Source organism: Tympanuchus pallidicinctus, unplaced genomic scaffold, assembly GCF_026119805.1.
Source record: "Tympanuchus pallidicinctus isolate F22 unplaced genomic scaffold, pur_lepc_1.0 scaffold1, whole genome shotgun sequence".
Classification (NCBI taxonomy): Eukaryota; Metazoa; Chordata; class Aves; order Galliformes; family Phasianidae; genus Tympanuchus; species Tympanuchus pallidicinctus.
Window position 1 is genome coordinate 7,350,252 of NW_026294618.1, and position 12,188 is coordinate 7,362,439.

At 41.1% G+C, this 12,188-nt stretch overlaps 1 protein-coding gene across 5 annotated transcripts in view; it reads right to left on the minus strand.

Moving 5' to 3' along the window:
* Window positions 1-12,188, minus strand: part of KLHL29 (kelch like family member 29) — a 398,705-nt gene that overhangs the window by 324,448 nt on the left and 62,069 nt on the right. For all 5 annotated transcript variants that reach the window (XM_052688213.1, XM_052688195.1, XM_052688205.1 and 2 more), the window contains exon 2: window positions 3,830-3,936. The gene's annotated coding sequence lies outside the window, so the exon portion shown is untranslated. The remainder of the gene's footprint in view (window positions 1-3,829; window positions 3,937-12,188) is intronic.

Below are 12,188 nucleotides of genomic sequence, written 5' to 3' on the forward strand. Positions count from 1 at the left end.
ATCTCTCAGATCTCCCACTTTCAGTGATGTGGTGGTCAACCAGTAAAGGGAGATGCAGCAGGCATGAGTTGCAATAAGGGAAAATCTAATTAGATATGAGGAAGGAAAAATCAGTGAGTGCTTCACCAGTCAGCACAGTCTGCCCATGAAGGCTGCTGAGTCTCTATCCTCAGGGATACTCAGGACTCAACTGGACACAACCATAGCACTGAACAACCTGCTCCACTCTGTAGCTGGCCTGTTTTGAGCAGGAGGTTGACCAAGGTCCTCCCCTAACGAAATTACTGCAGGAATATCATACAGATACAAATGAGGTTATTCCTTGGTTTCTTTGTTTCATCTCAAAGCTTATCAGAAATTCATACAAGAAGTATGACTCTGGACTTCCATGAGTAAAAACAACTACTTCATTCGGCTTGCTTTCTTCTGAAAAGAGGGAATGGAACAGACTGCAATTGTTGCTTTAACCCACCGAAAGCTACAAAGAATGAAAAGCAAAACACAATCAAGGACCTAAACGTGTGTGGTCGTTAGAGGTCTTGGTTGAAGTTTACATACCTTCCTGACCCTCGTTCCTTGTAAGAAACACTCAGAAAACACTCAATCAAGTTGCTGTGCTGAGAGACCTGCTGCTGCTAAAATAACTGCATCATGGTAACAGCTCTCAACTTCTTCCTTTCATTTCAGATTCCTCTCTCCCCCCACACACACATTTTCATATGAGGTGCTGCATATGGTGAAAGCTGATTTAGTCTGAGCCAGAAACAACAGAGGTTAAATACTTCTCTAGTTAGAACACAGAGATTGCAACAGTACGTGATTGTCAAGCTGTATAGAGCTATACAGCCAACATGCACAAATACCTTCTACACTCTTCAGAAGAATAAGCAAGTTAAAATGTTTAAGGGGGGCAGCTGAGCTAGGAACATCCTCAAATGGGTAAGATAGACAAGCATGCTACTCCTACGGGCAGCTCATTTCTAGAAACAAAGTGCACCCAAGAATCCAAGGCACTTTTGATCAGCTTCTCAACCCACAGCAGAAGCCTTGCTGAGGTAGCCTGGACACAGAGGTCAGCTCACTTCCAACTACGTATGTCAACTACTTCTGATAATTAGCTCCAATAAAGAGAAGGGAGTTGTTGGTTGGGTAGTTTTGTCATTTTACCCTCCCGTCCCAAGTGGATCACAGACATGATACCAGAAATATCCACAGAAATACCATAATCTGATACAATAACAGTACAATAAGCTGATATTCAGCCTAAGACTATACTCAGCATTTTGTACTGATTTGAACTGTGCAATGCTGCAACATATCAAGCCAGATTTGCTAGACATTCCCCACCACAGAAAGTGAATTAAACTGTCACTCATCTCCATAAGACTTGCTCTAGTATAAGTACTTCTTCATCAGTTGGACAGTCTTGCTCTGAATTAAAAGCAAAATGCTATGTTGCAAGTTAAAATCTTCATCCACTTTCCCATATGTTATTTTTTTTCCTCTCTACTTTTCTCTTACCTATTTTCCACTCCGCTGTTTTCCCCCAGTTCAGTATGTTTAACCCTCTGTACTCCTCCTGCCTGCCTACTGCTTTCTTTTCTTGCCCTTCTCAGCAGATTTAAAGGAAGGAACTTGCTTTTGAGCTCTAGCCACCCTGGCTACACTGATAATTATGGTCTGAGCATTGAACTTCTGATGTCCTCCTGATCCTTTCTGTTGTCCATTTATAAATGAATGAGGCAGCAAAGCCTGCTGGAGTACAGCTCCCTTCTCCAAGGACCATCTATTCAGTGTGTCAAGGCAAGGCTGGGGCAGAATCATTTGAGTTGGAAGGGGACCATAAAAGGTCATCTAATCCAACTCCCCTGCAATGAACAAGGGCATCTCACAACATATACACACCATGAAATGATAGGGAAAAATGACACTGTAACCATTGTGAGTGATACTAAAAAAAAAGTTATTTAGAGAACATTTGATTTTACTACAACTTCAAGACAATTACAGCTGTTGGTATATTCAGTTTTACAGCATTACAAACACATGCTGGAACAAAGAAGGAATATAAAATAAAAGCCTTATTCAAAATTCAGACTTGACTTCAAGTAACAATTTCATTTTTCTATTATTACATACACTATTTATGATATTGTATTGCTAGCACAGAGAAAGAGATTAAATAAACTTCCCTACACATACTTATACACACTCAAGCATACACACAATTTCCTGTTTTACCACGAACAAACTAATGATAGGAATTAAGAAGCATTTTTAAATTATCAAAGCTGCACTGAAATCTGTAAGCTAGTTGCTCAGGGAAATACACTTTATAAACAGTCTTCATGGGTGTACTACAAACCTATTGATGGGAAGAGGCTGCCAGCAAGGTTATGATCCAGATGTGCTGGGGATGCTGAGGTGTTCAGCAAGAAACATCGAGAGGGAACAGCAAGCAACACAACAACTGTTGTGTAGTGTGCAAGAAAGATTAAGCTGATTAAAATTAGGGAAGAAGAAAAGAAAAGAGGACTTGGCGGTCTTGATGCAAATAGAAAGTGCATCACTCCTGGGCTGTGTCAGCAAGAGGATAGCCAGCAAGCCTGGGGGTGGTCCTACCCATCCATGTAACACTTGCGAGCTCTCCAGGATGGGTAGAGGGTATTGGTGGCTGGAGCACAAGGCATGAAGGAGGAAAGAGAGATCACACTACAGTTTCCAATTCCCAGTGGAAACTCACGAGAGTGAGCCTATTCTTGAAAGTACAGAGAGATACAGGAAAAGAGCTACAATAATGAACATTCCAATGAGAGATGAGGAAAATATCCTTCATCGTGAAACAGGAACAGGGGCCTGAAGAAGTGTTGGAATCTCCATTCTTGGAGATATTCAAAGCTGAAATGCTTGCAACCCTAAGCAACCTGGGGGATGTTGCCCTGAGCAGGAGGTCAGACTAGATGATATCCAGAGGCACTTTTAAGCCTGAATTAACCAACAGTTCTAAATATCTAGTTGGCAGAAGCCAGAATGTGATCAAAGGATGCCAAGAGAGCTGTCATACAGCATCAAGGGTCAGGCTTAGCTCTGCAAGGAGAAACACACAAAGAAGATTGGGAAAAGAAGCTAGGAAAGGAGTGATGATGAGTAAAGCAGCAGGCTGAAAGACAAGGCAGCAACAGAGGATCAACACTGTAAGGAAGGACAAAAATAGACAACCCAAATCTGCATCCACCGAGTTACACTTTCCCCTAGCAGCTGAAAGGTAAAAAGTCCTATGGGAGTTACTCAGTGATGAAGTCAATATTTATGTTTCCTCTTTGATGTGCGTAATAGAACTGAGTAGGAGAGGAAATCAGTTCTCTCTTTTTTAGGAAAAACTAAGCAACCTTTAATCTGCTTGCTTTTTTTTTTTTTTATCTACACACACAATTTTGCAAACTTCACTGGTATTTATAACGCGTTTATATAATAAAGAATGTTTCATTTGTAATACAAACATGTAAGTATATTTTGTAGCTTGAAACTCCAAGCAATCACAGCACTCAAAGTGGCTAACAGCCTTTTGCAGTTCTGTAGGATATAAACCTCTGAGCCTGTGGAGATGAACTCCACTCCCTCTTGCAGCCACACAACCCAGAGCATATACCCTTGATCGGGTTTATAGCACTAGCATTCAGCCTTCTACATTCTTTTCCAGTGTAACACAGTTGCACATGCTCTGACAGGGATTTGCTGCAGTCACTGAATGCATAACCCAAACTACGTTCGTGTAAGACAGATAAAAGGAAAATTAAAATGCAAAAGGAACAGATAACTGCACACTTACCCTATGATATCCAGAATGTGTATCAAAATCAGCCTCAGGTGTAATAGTCAGTAAACAGGACAGCAAATCCTTGCATTTAGCAGGAGGTTTCTGGGAAGCCAGATTACCTAGGAAGAGAAGAGGAGAATTACGTTAATACACAAAGATAAAGTCACCTAGGCTTTGTAAGAATAGCCTTTAAATGAGCTAGAGGAGAAGAAAGAAAAAAAACAGCTGCAGAATGGGAGATGGTACATGCCACCATGATCGGCATGGAGAATTTAATCCTCTGAAGGTGACAGAAATCTGCTATGAAGCATGGGGAGTTCGGTGCTGCTGAATTCTTAGGGTTTAGTAAAGAGCATCTAATACCCGTGATAACACAGTGTTAACCCTCTAATCAAGGACGTGGAGGAGAGCAGAAAGAGCACGATATTTTGCTTAATTAGTTGCTATCAAAGAGAGGACAAGTTCAAGCACTCCCAAGAATGAGGCGACACAAGATTATTTAAAAGTTTAATAGCGTTCTAAGTCTTTGGTAATGCGGGGTTTGCCCATGAAATAAAAATAATCCCAAGAGATAAATTTAAAGAAATATATCTCATTTTAGTGCCCAGAATAAAATGACTACTCATTAAAGCAAAGCAGTTTTATACCTACGTTCTCCATCTCACATCTAATATATATGGGAGTAATCTCCATGACGGGAAGTGGATTGTAATCCTGCAAGAATGAAGTGCTGTCATTATCCGCAAATCAATAAAGTATTTATTTATTTATTTTTAAGTCAGCATAACAGTCCCTATTGATTTCACGTTTTTAGCACTGGAGTTTCTGGCCCTATGAAGAAGATTCTTACAATGATGAGAGACACAGATGAATAAATGAGCTGAGACGAGCTAGTTCTAAGTTTCCTTTGTTCAAGGGAAGTTCGCTGTAATCAAGGTTTCGTATCATCACAGAATGGCCTGGGTTGCAAAGGCCCACAGTGCTCATCCAGTTCCAACCCCCTGCTGTGTGCAGGTCACCAACCAGCAGCCCAGGCTGCCCAGAGCCACATCCAGCCTGGCCTTGAATGCCTGCAGGGATGGGGCACCCACAGCCTCCTTGGGCAACCTGTGCCAGTGCCTCACCACCCTCTGGGGGAAAAACATCCTCCTAAGATCCAACCTAAACCTCCTCTGTCTCAGTTTAAAACCACTCCAAAGAAACCAAAGTGTTTCTCTTTCACAACCTCAGCTTAAGCTTATTTTGTTTTATACAAACATAATGTTTTGTGTAATTGCAACACTACATATTTTGCACTGTTAGAGCAATATACTTCACTTACCCTACCTGCAAGCTGTTGGAAGTTTATCATGCAAAACCTCTTGAAGGACACCTCCCTGACCTGCAAGAATGTTATTACAGAGTATTTGCATGACTCTTGCTATGTTCAAATAGCCCAACCAAAAAAATAAAAGTAATAAACCATTTGCCTGTCAAAGTCCAAACCTGGCTGAGCACTGAGGAGCTTATGGTTCAAAGGGATGGTGAAGGTGGTAAAGTAACAGGAAAAGAAGGACACCAAAGGGCGACACAACGCATCCAAGGTCATTTTGAGTGTCTGTGAAGCCCTGAGTTCCATTGGGCCATGATAAATTCCTTCAGAAGAGTTTAATAGAACTGATAGATGCTTATATAATTCTGTAAATGAAGCATAAAGCAACTTTGGCTTGATGAGCTGATCAAATAGCTCATGTTGTAACAAATGACCTGTAATACCTGTAATGAGAGCTGACTGCAGTTCATGATGTACCATTACAAAGAGAAGGAAAAAAGATAAAAGTTTAAAGTGGGGCCTGCTGACATCCCAAAAGAAATCTCTAAAAGCAAACAGACAAAATCATTTACAATTTTCAGTCCTCATTTCGTGCAGAAAAAGCAGATCCCTTCCCAAGCAGTAGCCAGCTGCAAGGTTAGTCTCTCAAAAATGCAAAGCATGATAATACAAGCAACAAGCACACGAAAGGACTGGGAAGGCACACAAAAAGAAGTGTCTAGACTGCATTATCCTCATCATTCCTGTCTTCTCTGTCATACAGAGCTGCATTCTCCTCGTTAGCTGCTTTGTTTACAGGGTTAGACTCATTTTGGAGTTTAGGCTTTCCAAATAGTTGGTCTATTCATTTATATAATGCTGCTCAAACACATTGTTGAGACATTTTCAACGGAGTATTTCTGACTTTTGCGACACGCTTAAAGAATTCTGCTTGAACTGCCTGAAAAAGCTCCAACCAAAATAACAGCTTTTTTTTTTCTTTTTTTTTTGGTTTGGTTTGTTTTCCTGTTTTTCAGAAAGAGCACTGTTTTCATGGAGAAGTTTATGGAAAGGACAGAAAAAACTCAAGGGAGTAATTTCTCCTTTGCGTAGTGAATCACCACATCACAGTTATCCCATCCTCTTCAAGGGCAACACTGGGCCACAATAACGTGGAAGGTCTCCCAAGGGAAACATTCACTTCCCAAAGCCATCCCAGGACTTGTTCAAGAGCAAGCACTGACTATGCAGAACTGAAGAACCAAAAAAACCCACATAAAATAAAAGGGATTTGTGATAAGGAAGAGGACTAGTCTGATACACCAACGGCAGTTTTACATGAAGGAAATCTTTTTCTTTCCTACCTCAAAAGGGAAAGACATGAGGAACATCTACAAAGCGTGACTGTAGACTCTAGATGGCAGTGCCATAGGGAAAAGCGGAACAGACCTCACAGCTGGATACGGGATGTTTGAAGAAAGGCTCAGAAGGAAAATGGAGCAAGAAAGGGAATAATCCGTCACCATGAAAATGGTACACAAAGACGGGCTTAGGTTCAAAATCTGTTTCCTTACTCCTGGACACGCAGTCCCAAAGACGAGTCAAAATTATTACTTGGGACAACACAAAGAAAGGATTAATGGTCTTTACTGTTTAACATACGTTATTTGCTTTATTTACTAGGCTTTGGGTGCCTTCTCTACCCTGCTTTAGAAAAGCCTGGCTGTTAATAGGACAGGATTTTGATCTTATCAAAACTTAACTGCAGTTCAAAGTGCGGGGCAGAGAGAACACTTGTCAGTCAGCTCAGAACCACTAACATGAATACTGAAAGTAGAAGAGCCAGACATACAGCAAGGAGCTTTAAACCAAGAGGTGTTCTCTTTTGTTAGCTAGCTTTGAAGATAAAGCCTCACTTCCCTGTATCAATATTTCATGAAGCTGAAGGCACCTTCCAAAGGCCTACAGCAGCAGCCCAATTTATCTATTAGCAGCCTGATAACCTCGAAATGGACAAATCATAAATACTATGCAGCACCTAAGCTTCTGAATTAAAATGACCAGAGGTAACCTGTTGGAAACCCGACATCTACTTCATCATTGTAGCAACTTCCATGATGTCAGCAGCTCGTCCTTTGGGGTAGAACTACCAGGAGGCCACATAGTATATGAAACTGGTGTGAACTCACCTGCCCTGACAGAAGCTTCTTCATGAATGAATGTAACAATCAGAGATGCCTTAGGCTTAAAAGACCTAGGTAACGAAAAGCAAGTTTGGATCTTTTGTAGAAAGAAACTGTACCACTGGCCCCATCCTCTTGATTTTCCACCTGTTAGATGGTTGTAAGTGTTGATAAGATCCATCTCAGTCTTCAGCTCTCCAAGCTGAACAGTCCCAGGGCTCTCAGCCTTTCCTCACAATGAAGATGCCCAGGCCCCCAAACTTTTTTTTGCAGCTTTCCACAAGACTCTTTCTTACAAGATCCCTTTCTTTCTTGAACTGAAGAGAACTGGACCCATTACTTCAGATTTAACCTCACCAGGGCTAAGTAGAGGGGGATGTGGCTGACCTTCTGGCTCATATCACTGGAGGCAGTTAAGGAAAGTCTGTCACTGTTTGGTTGGCCTGGCTTATTACCCAGTTGGTTGCAACGGTGTCATTCCCCAAGCCTTTCAGTTTAAATCCTGCCTCATCACACTTGAGCTTTAAGAAGTAAATTTTAAGTTTGCAAATGCCAAAGAGCCGTAAGGGACAGAATGACTTCGCATTATACCAAGTTAAAACAGTTTTCTTATGCAGCAAAACTGTCTTTTGGAGCTTTGCTGTTACAGATGCCCTATAAAGAAGGGCAATAGAGCAGACCAGCATATCAACCAAGAGCTGCATAAGGTGTGAGAAGTGTACAGATCTAAACAGCATCCTCATGATATAAAGCAAACAGCAACATTCGGCAACTCAATACTGCAATGAAAGGAAACTTGGAAAAATCAAATAGCCTTCCTGAGGCAAATAAGAGATCTGCCTTACTTTGTGCAGCATCTATAGAACTGGGAAAATAAGAAAGCATAAGAAAGCAAGCAGGAGAGCATTAGCAAGCACTTGTCTACCATGATACAACTGCCATGAGCATGTCAAACAGCTTCCAAAATACAGAGAAAAGAAGAGTGAAAGACAAAAACAGAGCAATGTTAACGGTTTTGAGTAACAACTGGCAAAACTAAGGGTTCAAGAAGAATGTTTTCCTTGCTGAAGCAGTAGGCTTTTTGGTGCAGAAAAACAAAAAGAAAATAGACAGAAGCTGGTCTCTAGGTTTATTTTGCACTATGCAAGGCCCTGGAAAGTGCAGCCCAAGAACCCCATGGGTCTGATTCTGAGCTCCTCGATGCAAAGCATCTCAGCATGCATCTCAGCAACGATGCCATGCACCACTTGCCTTCCACATCTTGCTCACAGCTGGAAAAGTATTTGGATAGCAAGAAGGATAAAATGGATCCAGAGGAGGGCTACAAAGGCAATCAAAGGACTGGAGCACCTTTCGTATGAAGAAAGGTTGAAGCAGTTGGCCTTGTTTAGCCTGGACAAGGGTCCAGGGAGACTTCACTGCATTGTTCCACTTCTTGAAGGGAGCTTACAAGCAGGAGGGGGATCAACTTTTTACATGGTTTGATAGTGATAGAACAAGGGGGAATGGCTTTAAACTATAAGAGGAGAGTTTTAGGTTATATGTTAATAAGAAATCTTTTACTCAGAGGGTGGTGAGGTGCTGGCACAGGCTGTATGTGCCCCATCTCTGGAGGCATTCAAGGTTGGATGAGATCCTGGGAAGTCTGATTTGATGGTTTGCAACTCTGCCCATGGCAGAGGGATTGGAGCTAGATGGTCTTTAAGATTCCCTCCCACCTTAGCCATTGGATGATTCTATGAAAACCAAGGACACGGAGACTATTATTTTAGGTTAATTAATCAGAAAAGGTTTCGTGCAAAAATCTTCTACAAAAGGCTGCCCCTGCAGACAAGCTACAGAACAACTGGGAAGCAGAAAGCGCTTTAAAAATGCCCTTTACAGGCTGTTTTGTCCTGCAAACATCCTCCCCCATGCCAAATGCTACAGCGTGGGGTGGCAGGCAATGAAAGGGAAAAAAACTGAGGGAAGAACAAGTGGAGCACGCTCTTTGCAAATTAGAAAGGAAAGCAAATCTGGGGAAAAAAAATATATAAACACAAGGCAGGTTGAACAGTTTCATAAGCAGTAAAAGGAGGGTTCTTATCAGCATTGTATCTGGCAAATCAAAAATCTCATTTAGCAATAATTTCATCTGGTAAGTACCTGCAGGCATGGAGTGAGGGATGGGCTGATGCACCCAATGCTCTCAGTGCTGCATTGGCTGGGGTTTACCAGGTGTGCTGTCCCATGTCTTTGGTGTATTTACCTGTTCCAGTTCTACCACTGAAAATCTCTAGAGTGCCTGCTGTTATAACATTGCCAGACACTGAGAAAGTGATCTGCAAAGGGAACAACTAGAGATGCCAGGAGAAGCTAGGCAGGTTCTGCAAGTGGGCATGGCTACAGGCTGCAACAAAAGCAAAAAGTAGTATTTATTTAGAGCTGAAACTGAAATATATATGTATTTTCAAAGCCCCACTTGACTTCATCATCCTTATAGGGAACGATGACAGCTCTGTACAGTGATACTATTGTGTATGTTGACCCTAATCTATTAGATAATAAAGAATATACAGAACTCTCTTTTTCCTACCAGCCAACTAACTAAAACACTGAGAAGTCTGGAGACTGAAGATCTGCAAGCTGAGAGGATTCTGAGGGGCTTGGAAAAAGCCTGGCAATGCTGTCAGTCATCACTACTGCCTGAAAAAATTTATGCAACAGCCACCGAGTTGCATGCAAGAAGGATGACCAGAGCAGAGAATGCTACACATGTCTAATGTGCAAGTTACTTATATAAATATTTTAATGGCACCATCATTGGATTTACTGCCTAGCAGTTCTGGGCTCGAAATTATGATTCCTAAGACTACTTGCTATGTTTTCTTCCTCTTTCGTTTCTTGCAATTGCACTCAACTGTTTGAAGGAAGGCCAGGAACTATTAACATCTCATCATCAAAGATTTAGACAGACTGACAGTAACCCTGAGGTTATGCAGTGTAACACTTCTTCAAAAGTCTCCAAAACCAGAATGCTGACCTCTGCAAAGAGTTCAGTTGGGTTAAGGGAAAGAGAACAATTTTAGCTCAGTACCCCTCTTTTCCTTTACACAGACAAATTAACTCCTCCTATGACACTACGTAGCTTTTGAGAAAATATTTGTGCTTCAGGACTGACTGTTCAGTTTGAATTCCTGCATGGCTAATCACTTCTTTAAAAGGAAGTATGCATCAATAATATTCACGGGGAGCTTCATAAGAGCTTGGCAAACATTTCTGACAAAACAAAAAACCCAAACAGAAGGATTACTCATAAATGCTACATCAACAACTCTTTTGACAGGCATCTGGATTATGCTGCTCTTTAAAAAGGGAAAAACAAAGATGTCACTTCGAAGTTTAAATGGAAACAGTGAAATATGCTATTAAAAATATCAGATCATAAACAAAGTTATTTTTGCAAACTGAAATGAAATGAGCAATTACAGCAAAGTTTGCCAAGATACTTTACAGACATTCAATCATTTTTTTCAAAAATCCTTTAAAACTCCGCAAGATACACAAAGATTACAGTTCATTAACACTGACAAATCTATACACACGGATCATCAGACATCCAGCACCATTAGCCTAGCACGTCCCATCGTTTTCTTCAGATATCCTTGGGCTGATGCTCTAAGTTAAAGCCTATACATCAGCCCATCTGAACAAAGCTGCTAAAGAATCACAGAATTGCTCAGGTTGGAAAAGACCTTAATGATTATCAAGTTCAACCACAATCCAACCACACTACCCTAACAACACTCTGCTAAATCACGTCCCTCCCTGAGCACCACAGCCAAATGGTTTTTGACTACATCCAGGGATGGTGACTCAACCGCCTCCCTGGGCAGCCTATTGCAGTGCTTAACAGCCCTTTCTGTAAAGAAGTGTTGCCTGATATCCAACCTAAACTTTCCCTGGCGCAACTTGAGGCTATTTCCCCTCATCCTGTCACCTGTCACCACTGAAATAAGACCAGCCCTGCTCTCACTGTAAGCACCTCTCAGATATTGGAAGAGAGCAATAAGGTCTCCTCTCAGTCTCGTTTTTCCCATAAAAACAGCCCCAGTTCCTTCAGTTGCCCACGAAAATGTAGACAGACACTTTAGGAACCCATCTTCTAAGAATTTATTTCACTATCCTTCTCCTGAGCCATGTTAAACATAGAATTACATTATCCAGGCAGCATTAATTTATGTGGTATTCTGTAGCAAGACTTACAAGAGGATGAATGATGATGCAAATAGGAATTTCTTACTCATTCTAAGTTTATTTAATTTTTATTCCCCAGGAAAAGCTCAAGGAAAGGTGCTGAGATGTGTAGAGTTCAAAAGAGATATGAAAAATATTCACATGTAAAGAAGACTGCTGAAAAGACCGCTTATTCAAATGAATGCTGAGTTCTAATGCATCTGCAATTGTAGTTCAAAATTGTTCACCTGAATAGTGAGGTTTCTTTGAAGACAAATGCATACAGTCTTGTAAAAGAGGTACATTTCCTTTAAGTGAAGTCAGCTTCTTCATGACTCATTGAAGTCCACTGGCTTTGCTGGAGATTTGATGAAGGTAATAGGCAAGTACATCTGTTGAAAGGCTTTTTATTTCTTTATTGAAGTAAAAACTAGCAAAATACCTTTTTCTACAATGATTTGAAGGCACTAGAATTAAAAGGCTGGAAACTTTTAGGACAGTTTGACTAACATATCTTCCCAACTCCATTGCTTCGCTGAAGCAGCTGGAGGGGCTATCGTTGAAAGCACTGAAGCATTTTAGGCTGAAAAGAACTCAGCTGCTTTGACAACATAAACGAACTTCCTGTGGTTGAAGACCTTCTCCAGATCCTTCTGAAAATAAATAAAACAACAGAGAACTT